The sequence below is a fragment of the Barbatula barbatula genome (assembly GCF_947034865.1).
Source record: "Barbatula barbatula genome assembly, chromosome: 12".
Lineage (NCBI taxonomy): Eukaryota > Metazoa > Chordata > Actinopteri > Cypriniformes > Nemacheilidae > Barbatula > Barbatula barbatula.
The window spans coordinates 7,346,513-7,359,528 of NC_136775.1; the positions used below are offsets into that span (position 1 = coordinate 7,346,513).

At 39.7% G+C, this 13,016-nt stretch overlaps 1 protein-coding gene across 1 annotated transcript in view; it reads left to right on the plus strand.

Annotated features, from left to right (window-relative positions):
• The first annotated feature begins 3,791 nt into the window (after positions 1 to 3,791).
• The window catches only part of hivep3b (HIVEP zinc finger 3b), a 54,532-nt gene continuing 45,307 nt past the window's right edge, over positions 3,792 to 13,016 (plus strand). The window contains exon 1 of the mRNA XM_079470243.1: positions 3,792 to 4,067. The gene's annotated coding sequence lies outside the window, so the exon portion shown is untranslated. The remainder of the gene's footprint in view (positions 4,068 to 13,016) is intronic.

The following is a 13,016-nucleotide window of genomic DNA, read 5'->3' on the forward strand; positions in this document are numbered from 1 at the left end:
TGCCTTCCTGCGAGTGAAGCTTCAATGAAACCCAGTAGGATCTTTTGCTGCACTGTACAAAAATATAACATTGATTGAATGCATCGGCTTGTGATACATTGCCTCCCTTTTGCTTACTAATTTATTCTGTGTTTTTACTATATTTATCAAGAGGTTTACCTCCGGACCTCTTCAACATTTAGTCAGTTCTAATAGTGTTGTATGAAATAGGACCCTCATTAAACAAGAAGGGGTCTCAGATCTGGATAATAAAAAATCTGAAATTAAAAAGGTGATGACACGTTTTCAACAAAGTGAGATGTATTACACCCTATTTATTTTATTCTCTACATTCTATGTGCCACTTCCATAGGAGAAAACAAACGACTATGGTATTCAACCGTGCCCCAGAACGGCTTGGTTTCCTCCATTATTCTAAATAGCTTCTTTTGAAGATGAAAAAGATATATACAGATCATAATGGTGAGTAAATGCAGACAGATTTTTTTTTATGGGTGAAACATCTCTTTAACAGCATCATTTTCTAAATGTTTTGTACTTCTGCATTATCTTGACTCTTTGTTCCTGCAGCACGCAAGACTGTTTCTCTCTCTCTCTCTCTCTCTCTCTCTCTCTTTCTCTCTCTCTCTCTCTCTCTCTCTCTCTCTAGCAGACTGCTGTGTGCCACGTACAGGCACAGTCCGGCTCTGTGGGAAGGCTGATCTAGTTATATAACAGTCGGTGCAGCCGTTGTCTGCTGGAAGATGAGCATGCAGGCATCCCTCTTACATAAGCCTGTTAGTATCATATTGTCACACTGTGAAGCATTTACAAAGAAGTGTCCTTGCTGCACTGTCACCATTGTCTTTTTGCTGGTTAATTTTTCTAAAGGAAGATCGGTCCAATGCTGTCATACAGTACACTTCAGATTGAACCAACATGAACAATCAGTTTAGGTGTGACCAAGTGACAAAACTCAATCAATCAAAACACACTGTTTCACCTCTCTGCATGACCCCTCACGCCCCCTAAGCCATGACGTACCTCACAGCCCCACGCTCAGTCATGTGTCCTGTTCGACTATGGCGGCTGTCATGACGATGCATCCAGCAGCCCTCTCATTCTCTGCAGGAAGTCCGAATGGCAGTGGCATCCAATGACAGAATCAGGCTGCCGGGGGCTATGAGTCATCACCTGAATGCGAGGTGAACTTTACTGGACACTGAAGAGACTCCGAGAGTCCGTCTAAACCTCGAAATATGCAGCACTGGCCCCACAGAGATGACGAGAGACTCACCTTATCTTTAATTCTGCAGGCCATTGACCTATTCAACAACAAAACACCCTTTCTACATTTTTGTGACATCATAACGCATTACACAAGCAGAAAGACGCTGTTTTTATCACGCAAGGTTAGGCGTCAAGTTTGGTTTGTTTTTGCTTATTTACTTATGACTCAAACACACCTTGTTTACCTAACTTTAGTATTTTGCTTCCTTAAAAGTAATTGTACCCCTTTGAAATGAATCTAAAAAAGCGTAACAATAGGTTACAGGTTTAGCGGCTATATTTACTTATATGCCTATCAATTAAACTGTCCGGGGGTATCGACTAAACGTTGGATTTGTCAAACAGCATTCTTTTATCAACTGTTTCATCATATGGTTGTCAGGGTGACTGTGTTTAGATTGTAACATGTGAGTATATTTAGGAACACGTAACAGAATGCTTTATGCAAACTTTGTTGTATTGTTTCAGTTTTCTGTGTGCAGATCAGGCCCCAGGACGGTGTTAAAGAGTAAATGTTTTCTGATTGTTAAGGTCCTACTTTGGTTTAGGGAGTGTCCAACAAGTTTACGTTCATTCAAGGTGTAACAATTATTTTATTTTCTAGTTTAGGCAGTTATTATTACCTTATTTCTTGAGTGACTCTCAAATGATTCATTCGTTGATTCATCTGTCTAATCCCCTCCTTTCTGTCAGCATACTCTGATCTGATTGGTCGTATGGTCTTGTCTGCTGTGATTGGTTTACCACGTACACGCCGTACAATATCGCAAATGGAATGTAGGCAGGCATTGCACCGAGTGACGCAATTCTGACACGGAACTGAAATTAGAATGACAGACGATTCGTTCACGTGATTCAGTCGACTCTTTTTTTCCCAAGCAAATAGTTTTGTTATTCGTTCACTTTCGGCTTTACAACTTGGCAGACTGCTTACATTCACACACAGCAACATAACACACTGCATGAAATGTAATTTTATGGATATTGTAATATTACTTATCACAGGGATAGACCTTTTGCTGTGCCACATTGTTAAACTCACCGCACTTTGAAATCTAAGTGGGCAGGGAACCCTTTCAACTCGAACAAGGAAAAGACAGCCTAACAGTTTTTCCAGATTATTATCCCTTTGATGAAGCTTTGAGCTTTTAGGATCCCTTAGGTGTAAATGTTTCTTAAATATTTTGGGAACTTTCCATTATAACTTTTACATATTATTAAGGCACTATGATATGTATATATGTTTTATATATATTATAATATAAAAAGTATAGTCTTTAAAGGTATAGTTTGCCTTATTTTCTCACCCTCGTGTCACTCCAAACATGTACAACTTGCTTTTTTTCTGCAGAACACAAAACCACTGACCACATTGAGTTTCATTGTGTGGACATTGACGACTGAGAATGACTGAGGCATTTCTTAAAATATATGATTTTGTGTTATACAGAAGAAAGAGTCGTATACAGATTTTGAGTGACACGAGGGTGGATAAATGATGCCAACATTTATTTTTGGGTGAACCCTTCAAAGACAATATATATAACTATTGGTTATACTGTGCTTAAATAGTAACTGAATGCATTAATCTCAACAATCACAGTATCGACACACATGTCATGCTTTCAAATAAACAATAAAGAAAAAGTCACCATTTCCGCTTTACAGATTTAACAATGCAAACTTCAAATGAATTCAATATTTGAGTATCACAGCTAAATTGCACCAAAAGGCCAAAATTCTTGCAAGTTTATTTTTTGGCATAATTTTTTTTAGTTTAGTAATGTTCTTCCAGTATGTTCTGCTATTTACCTCCTTTAACCCCATGGGAAAGGGTTAAATGAATTACAGTCCATGCTGATGGTTAACCCCACTAATAGTCCCCATGTGGGCCATACTGTACCATTAGTGCAACTCAGAAGCTTTAGTCCTGCTAAAGAGTACAACTGAGTCAGGGAATTGTGGGAATTCTGCTGACATCAGCAACCTTGTTTGAATCGCCCCAGACGGGCTTTCTCATGAAAAACTTGCTCTTTATGTATTAAGTCGTGTTTATACTGACATCAATATTTGTGTTAGTCTAATATTGTGAATATTGCTTTGCTTAGACGGAGCGCTTGTTGTTTTTCGTCAACTGTAAGTCGCTTTGGATAAAAGCGTCTGCCAAATGAATAAATGTAAATGTATTTAGTTTTGTCTGTTAGGGTCAATTCATCTAAATTTCAACATTCAAGACATTGTGAATTGTACATGATATGATCATTAACATGTCGCCTACCGAGGGATAAAATAAAGATAGTTTCCAACAGCGCTGAATATTGACATTATGCACAACACATATTTTGCAGGGTCCCGTTGATATAAAGTGACCTGGACGCGGAATTTTTGGAATGTTCCATGACGTCATCTCGCAGAGTCTGACAGCGAGGAGGGAGCTTAAAATGAAGCTACTTCGTCGGCCAATAAGCGTCGCGGAAACATACAACCTTATGATTATTAATCAAGCCGAGAGCGGCGAGAGCATGCAAGGGGGCGGGGACCCCGGCGTCGCGTGCAGGGCGGTGCGGTGTAAAATGTATGCGTTGCGCGACAGCGTCTGTTGTTGTTGCGTCGATCAGCTGAACGCATGATCGCGCTTCCAGTTTGACAAGCGGGAGGGGAAGCCCCTTTGCCTCACGAACGTCCAAATATCGGCGAGAGAGGCGTACGCGACCGTACCGTTTGACAAGAGATGGGATGCAGAGCGCGCGCCACGCTGCTATAGAGAGTCAATGGCTTCGGCGTCACAGCTGTGTCAGGTACTATCTCGAGGAAACAATGTTTTCTTGATTTTTATTCACATGTGTCGATAACGGAGATTGATTTTGATGCATTGGTGCCCATATTTATTGTAAGTCGTATTGCATGCTGGCAAAACCTTTCCTAAACTTACGCACGGCGCTAAGATGCTTATATGAAGTCAAATTCTTACTACATAATTGCAATATGATAATGTACTTCCTGCAATCGATTGTTCAAACAAGTTGCTGCATTGTTGAGAAATGCGATGAACGATTGCGATTTCAGCCCATGGTTTTCTCCCGACGGTCAGCCAAGAATAACGCTTTGTTAGATGGGAGTAACATGGTAAACCGCACGCCACAGGAATCTGACGCCGTTTCATAATTCTTGGAAATGATAGACGGAGTCCCCCGAGTGGGGGCTTTGCGAGGATCGCTGGAGATTTGACCATAGAGAAATGATACAGCGCTTCATCATCTCATGCAAAAATAAGCGCTGCAATTACGCCGATACGTTCCTACAATTACGTCAGGTTGCTTGTGTAGCCTACTGTACAGGTCTTTAAACGGTGCCACATCAAGGGCGTTTCAGGACAAACGTGCCTTTATTGTTCAAAGTGATCACCACGTCATTTTTTGATGGATTACGTGATGCAGGGGGTGGTTTCCGCGTCCGTCTCGTTACAGATTCGATATGTATATTATGTAAATACAACTGATTTCGCTGGGAGTCTGCTCTCAAATGGGATATCAAACTGATCGCATTAGGAACGTAGGGGTTTGCTCGGCTCAGACATAGTTGGCTAGAGCTACTTTGTTTTAATGCAGTGTGTGGTGGTGAGGAGGGAGAGCTTAATGATATTATTTTTTAGTGTATCAGCACAAAGCGGAGAAATGGGCGACTTGTTATTGCTCGAACCGGGCAAGCTTTAACACAATTCGGAGGGAGATGCGGTTCTTTTTCTTGTTTGCACTTTACAAGCAAAGCTTTTGTGCAATTGTGGGTGTGATTTTTTTTTTATTGTTTTGTTAAAAACACTGCGCGTCCTTGCGGACTAATAAGGGATAAATGAGTTATTGTTTATTTGGGGCATTATGTGAAGTACATTAGTATCAGATGGCTCATGTTTTATTATGGCCGTTTTAATTATGTGTGTTTGCAAACTATGACCGTAAACAAATTTCATGCTTTAATATGTCATTTTTTGGAACCGAGTATGTGTCCATTTTCAGTCATATTACTTGAGTAACTGTTTGTCATTATTTATTTTTTAAAGACAGCAGTGTTCTGTTTGAGTAAACACTATTTTGATGGAAACTGAAGTCTGATTTGGTCTGTTCCTCGTTTCATTAGAAAAGAGCATGGCACGGTCAAAAAACATGTGTAACTTTCTTACTCAAACTCTTTAGAAATGCACTGAGGTTGGCAAGGTCAACGGCTGTGTTCTGCCAGTAAGTGTGAGAGAATCTTTAATGACCGTTGCTTACCTTGTTAGCCAGAAAACCACTGCACCTGTGGCGCGCCATAACCATCAGGCTAATGAGCTGCTGGCAGAAAATTGTCTTGAAGTTTAGCCTGCTTTTAACTGCTCCATTTACATTTCTTGCATGCAAAATGGAGCACATGAAAGATTGGACTCATAAAACAATGCCATTCTGAGCCATTTAAATAATAAGTGTGGAAAGAAGTTCTCTGCTAATGCTAATGACTTTGTTTAGTTTCAGCGTGTAGCACGGGCACCATCATTGGTTGAAGGTGTGGAGTGTTGTAGAGCTGAGGGATAACTCGCTGCCCGTTATCACAGTGTGTGACCAGTGCTGTGTAGGCCTACTTATGAAATTGCCATTACCATCAACACATCTCTTTTCTCCATTTCATCCCCCATCACCTCATTCTCAAGCATATTCTCCCTCCAGTTTGACATCATATGAAATCCTTCATGACTTATTTGGACTTAAGTGTACTGAAATCCAGACGTATGGCACTTTTTAAATGTTATTTGAATACAGAAAGAGCAATATTACCCAGCCAATACAAATCTATTAAGGGGTTGACTCTGTGAATGATGGGCCTGTTAATGTTTAAATAATAAGTCCTACCTGGCCTCCCACCCTTTCACATTCTCGTATTAATTATTTTGGGGGATTTTACAATACTTTGGTGCTTATAACAATGTATTGTGCTCAGCTCGATCTTATGGTGTTACTGCTAACTTACCTCCATTTGCTGCAACTCCATTTGCTGTAGTTTGCATTGTAATTTATCGTACAAGTTGTAGCTTCGTAAACTACCAGGAACTAGGAAGTAGTAAGTATCTGCTCCTTATATGGACTTTGTGTTTAACATATAAACTAAATACTTGAACTGCTGGGTGGTTTGTTACAGTTTATATTTTTAAAATGTTCCAAATATCTGCAACCACAACGCCAGCACAGTAGAAAACAGAAACATCATCCTGTCAGGAATGTTATTGCCTGGTTATACTAAACGGCTCAAATAGATTAAATTTATCACTCCTCAATATATAGAGGGTATGGATGTGTCCACTTAAGCACGGCCCTGTGAGTGGCAATACACTCAGCAAAATGACTGCTTACAATATCAGAAAACGCAACTCTGCACAACATTTAGGGAACAAAGAGAAGTTGTTAGGATCACCGTAGAGTCAAGCTGCAAATTGCGTGTTTTAGTCCCGGTTTCTTTGTTTCCCCTATTCTCCTCCATTTTGCTGGGTGTTTTGCCACCCAAGGGGAGCGTGTCCCAGGGCGTGTCCCGACATGTTCACGTGGGAAAGTAACATCAATGCATACCCTCTATTCGGCCATGTTGCTTCCTACCAAGGGTCCTCCAGCATTGTATGGAAATCTGTTACCCAAGGAAAATGGCTGGAAAGGACAGCAGGTGCTACAAATAGAAATCTGTATTTTATTTGTAACCAAGTTGATTTAAAATTGAAGTAAAATACAAATTTTAGCACCCTATTGCTACTTTAAACCTGTATTGGCAAGTGCCTCACGATACGATACATATCACGATAGATGGGTCACAATACAATATATTGCTATATATTCCAATACACTATACATTTGCAATACTTTAAATTTAGAGTATAGCTAGAAATACAACATGATGTGCTTGTCTGTAAGGATAAGTGTTAAAACATCATTTACCTCTGCTCTGCAGAGTGGCAGTGATGTGCAATGCATGGACCTTTAGATCAGGGTTTCCCAAACGGGGGCCCCTCAAGTGGGAAGCACTGGGGAATAAGGTGGGTCACACAAGTTGCTTGGCTGTTGTGGTGCATTACAGTTAAAACGATGAATGTGGGCTGTATGAAACCCCTGGTTCATCCATGCTGTAAACTCACTGGTGTCACACCCATGAAAGCACAATAAAAGTATTTGTTACTTTTTGGAATAAACTGTCTGTCTAATATAGTTACATGTATCGATATTTTTGCACAGCCCTAGTTAAAAGTCACTCTCAGGATAGCCAATATAGAGTATTCGCCAGCTCCCATGTTTAGCCGTTTCTGTTACCTCTATGGATGTGTTCCACTTTTGGCCCGTCTAGAAATGTCTTATCCCTAAAGATCCCTTTTGCACACAAGTATTTCTCGCTTTGCTGTGAATAAGAACCGTGCCATCAGTCGTAATGGGTTAATCATTTGTCATATAACAGCAGTTCCACATACCATTGTTGTCACATAGTTTACTACCCACGGTCCAGCCACACAAACAGAGTCACAATCAATCAGACCTTTTGTTGATCTTCAGGGATGTACAGCAGTTGAATGCAACATACATTATCGGTGTATTGGCAAAATGTGTTGGCAGAATGTCACATTTAGTGTGTGTTGGCAAATTTTGGTCTTTCTCTAGTAAATTTCTTAGCATCTGTGGTAAGCTTCTATTTATTATTTAGTTTGTATAGGATTTCAGTACATTTATCATTAACAACGCATAAAATTTGAGAAATGTAACTTTAATGCAAATGAGAAGCGATGCAGCAGCTGCCAGTAGGAGTGAAGATGCTGGAGCGAAAGATCCGTTTCCTTTGAGATGCTGGAGGCAAAACAAAAAAAAGTTAACTGCGAGTGTTTTTTCTGTTCCATGTGATTTGTCTTTGCCCACGTACTGGGATATTATTAAGAATAATGATGCGAGAAAAACGGTAAGAGAACTCATTGCCATTTTAAGGGAATTTGATTCATGCACTGATAATCATTCATCTTGCTCATTATATGCGCTTTTGCAGTTTACAAACATTTTCCCCTCCAGAACGTGTGTATCAGCTAGAATTGGATTTGTGCAGTTATCACAGTGATCAGACTTCTCGGATGAGTTTTGTTTGAGTCTTGTCAGCCCCAGTTCCCAGACATTAAGTTCATATTGAAGTTCTATCGATATAGTTTATATAGTTGGTCATCATATTATAAATAAGTCAGTTTGGGGGGTTTGTACTGTAGATACACCTTAACACTTCTATAAAAATGTGATGTCATCAATGAGGCTGCACATTTCTTATGCATTTGAAAAGATATTATTATTAATAATGGCTTTTTGTGATGCTCTGGTAACACATGTAAATTCAGGATTACTTTGACAGAATAAATCCTGTCACAGAATCCTGATACGGCAGACTTCTGCATTGCAGAGCCAACCTTGATGTTAATCTGTGAGCTCAAGAGCAGTTTCTCTTCTGCAGCCTTTCTGTAAGTACCTTGGAGAACAAACCTGCTTGGCCATTTGAGACCTCGCAGCCTGTAGAGATGGGTCACAGTTAGGGGTGAGGCAGATCTTTATAGATATTTCTTCTCGATTAATTTTGAATACATTTTTTACATCCTTAACAGCACTAACGGAAAGTTAGTTTTGAATATCAAATTGCATTCAGCAGTATCTTGTAGTCTTATAATTTTATTGTGCAAAATGTGGGTCAGGAGTATTTGCTGTGCAGTCGTGTTGGACGTAGTTTGGCTTGGATTTGTTGGTGGTTGTTGGCAACTGCTGCTGATGTATAGCATTACCTCTCTGCTTTCACCGGCTACACTGACTGCCTGGCAAAGAAGGCATACTGAACTGTTATCGTATAAATAACTGTATACTGTATTACTTCGCTTTCTAAATTTTTTTGTATTACAGTAATGGGGTGGGAGAAAATAGATTCACGATGAATATCGATTCAATCGGCAAACGATTCTAATTGAATCACAAATTTTTAAATTCTATTTTTTAAACCTTCCTAAATATAATAACGTGACGTCTTTGGAACAAATAAGGTGGAAGTCAACTGCAAGAGCGGTTCAGCAACCGGACATTGGCTTTTACAGAGTGCACACTTCACACGCAGGAACAGCGGAAGACCTGGAAGTAAACGCCCACTGCTATGATTGGATGTGATTATGATTGTTCCAAAAGACAGCAGTGTGGCATGTGATGTAAATTTCTGTGTTTCTGTTTGACAAGCTATGTGCTTAGTTGGAGCCTTCTGCAAATTTGGTTAGACATGTACGTTACACATAATCAGGACTTATAAAGCGTTCTCTAACAAAGCAGTAGTGACGCATCGATCGTACATCAATGTTTTATCCACGTGAGCTGGAAGATCTTTAAAAATAAGCTTCAACCACGCATTCCTAGTATCGAAATCCGAAGGAAACGACTGTGTTCTTCCACAACCAGGCGCTGCACAATATGTTGCATGTTTGTTGCTTGGTCGCTCTAAATAAAAATAACAGTTGAATGAAGTCCTCACTTTTGCACATATGACACAGGGCTAGCCGCTCTCGAGAGCCAGATCTTCACAGAAAAATAAGCAAATAAAGACAAGACGAAATATAAACTTATGAACAAAACAAGCCTTTAGCCGAAAAATATGTGGCTCTGGTTACCAGTTTGTCAATCATCACAGATGCGGGAGTGTGTATTATGTGTACATGGCTTAAGTAATTGGCTAACCAGTGGGCGGGGCTAGAGAAGTAGTCGGTGATATTCTTCTGTGGACGCGGTGTTTTCAACCTATCAATGATGTTCGTTTGAACACGATGAGCTTTTATATAACAAAAGCTCAGGTTAAAATTGATTTATTTTGTGTTGAAGGTGTCACGAATTAAGAAGACAGTTTGAGGAATTTAGTTCTGGGGCACCTTTGACAACCATTTTCATTTTTCAATGGTGCCCCAGAAATGTCAGTTGCTAACATTCTTCCAAATATCTTTCTTTCTGTTCAACCAAACGAAGAAAATAAATTCTTCCATTTTACGTTTTATTGAACATTATAGTTCATTAATGTTGTAGTGTAGTTCAGTGTAGCCTCGTCTTTGTACTTTTGTGCTTCTTTTAGACTTGCTTAAGTCTACAGAGAAGTGTACCCCTTTGCTGTCTGGTGTATATTGAACTCTTGGCTTCTTTCTATTCCAAATAAAGTTCATCCTGTGATCCGAGTTGTGTAAGTTTAAGGAAGTGTGTTTATTCTATGCATCACCAACCACAGTCTGTTATCATGTTGTTGCAGCAACAATCTCCTTCACAGATAAAATATACATGACCCTTTACAAGACCTTTGTCACAGCTGAGAAGTACAAGGAATAATTCACCCAAAAAAACAAGTATTGATACCACATAGAAAATTCACTGCAGCTGTGCAACTCGTTGGTTCACAAAGACATTTGTACAGTAGACGTGGCAGCAAATGCAGGTATGTTTGCGGTTAACTCACATAATTATTGATCTGTATGAAAGGTATCGTATTGAGCTGTAGGATAAGCACATTCCAAGTCAATGCATTTGTACCGTGATATTTCAAACTGTCTTATCTCGCTCCACCCGGGGTCAAATGTATAAAATTTCTCTGAATATGAGCTGCGACTATTAAAGGCTGCTCATGACATTAACGTCACAGAGAATTGGATTCTCCATCTAAAGGAAAGCTGATCTAAAAATCTTTCCTCAGATGCCAGACTTTTCACCCGCTCTTTCTTTCTTCCCTGAGAACATGTGTATCTGCATGTGTCTTCACGCTTGGCCTGGCTCAACCTCTTTCTTGAATATCGAAGATATTGTGTGCGAGACACACGCCTGGTCTCAGCAGTCGGATTCAGACATCGACTGTCTGCTTTCCCTCCCACACGCACATTCTATCTCGCTACACCCCGTGTTAGCGCTGACCGTGATATGTTGTGACAAAGTGACCTGAAGTCATTCATTTGCAAAGAGAATCTGTGAGAATTGGAAATTCTGTGTGTTGGGTGCGTCCGCCCATATTTAGAAAGCCCAATGCAAATAAGAAGCTGTAAATACTGTAAGCAAAACAAAGATGTTAAACATAATATTGTAATGTATGGTTTTGACTTGAGATTCTCCAGAATATTTATTAAAGCAACAACGAGCCGTTTTGGTGCATGGTTACCCCATGTGGTTGATAAGCGCAATTGTATGATACGTTATGTCGTAAATATTGTCACAAAGTTTCCCCGTTGTCAGCTCAATACACGTGAATTTGTTTACAAAGCTGATGTAACCAGCTTACATAGATATGTTGTTTTGAAACTATTGTCCGCCGGTCAAGTAAAGTAGCCTGTGTTACCATAAAAAAAGTAAAGTAACAGAGCCAATTTGTTTGAATAACCTTTCCAACGTAAAGTAAACTGGTAAGCAGCTGATTGTTAGCAGTTAGCACATAGGTCATTAGCTACATAGCACATTTGTATTCACACAAAATACAACGCATGGACGTGAATGTGTTTATTAACTTTTAGAAATTTCTGTTGTTATTTTATCGGAGGTCACTAAACACTCGCGACCAGGGGTTGTGTAATGACTACACTCAACTCACTATGAAAACAGCGCATAGCATATAATTATGACGATAACATTGGCCTACTCAAGGACTGTTCAACAGTTTGTTCGTTTACATGCATTACACAAATTCGCGATGAGCAACAACATGCTAGCTATCGACACCGGGACAACAAAATATTATCTCTCAGCTACCTTATGGTTATAAATTGTGAACAGGTGGTGCGCCAATGAACGACCTGAACACATCCTAATAACAAATAAGCTAAAATTACAGGAGTGTAAGAAAAACTTACATAAAACACTTACAAACCTAGTAGCTCCATCAGTTTTGTAACCCGTTGCCTTTTTCAGCTCGCGCCACCGAGTGTAAGTCTGTCCGTTCTTTTCTTCGCTTCCTCCAACAAAACCCTCTTTGATTTTTTTAGGGTAGCAGCGGCAGTAAAATTCATCTAGTTAAGAGTTGTCGCACCACTAAAGTAATTTTATTATTTTAAGGTCGAAAAAACGTCTCGTTGTTGCTTTAAACAATCTTGGATATGCTAATTGCTGGAAGATCAACAAATCTGAACAGATTTTTTTTAAACCAGACATCATACACTTGCAGACTATTTGAAATTTTCAGATAGAAACACACTACCTGATAAAATCTGCAGACTGGCACAGACTTTCTGCAACAAATCCAGACTGAAAATCAGGGCAAAATCTCAGCAAAAGTCTTTATTTTACTTTATTTTAGCCTTTAGGAGAAGCACAGACAAAGGTTTTGTTTGTTTATATTAAAGACACACTAATATGCTGACCTAATATCAACTGAAAAATGCATTTGATCAGCTCTGTACTATCGTGTCCCTTAACAGGCGCAAACTCACGCGCAACGCTCCTGTGACACTCCGCCTTTAACACTTTAATGTAAATGTTTATACTGTCTGGATCATCCCCTATCTCCCGTCTTGTGCATTGTGCGTCACTCACCATGTAGGACATAATAAATGTATGAACAAGTGGCTGATATGAGGCGGCACTTCCGCAGCTCTGCTGGTTCGGATTCCGTAGCTCTGCTGGTTTGGACTCTACAGATTCTAAAGCGGATTTGATTGGACAAGAACATTGACTAGAGGCTAAAGTGTAGCGTGATGTCATGGAATTACTAGTTTTTAGTGCAAG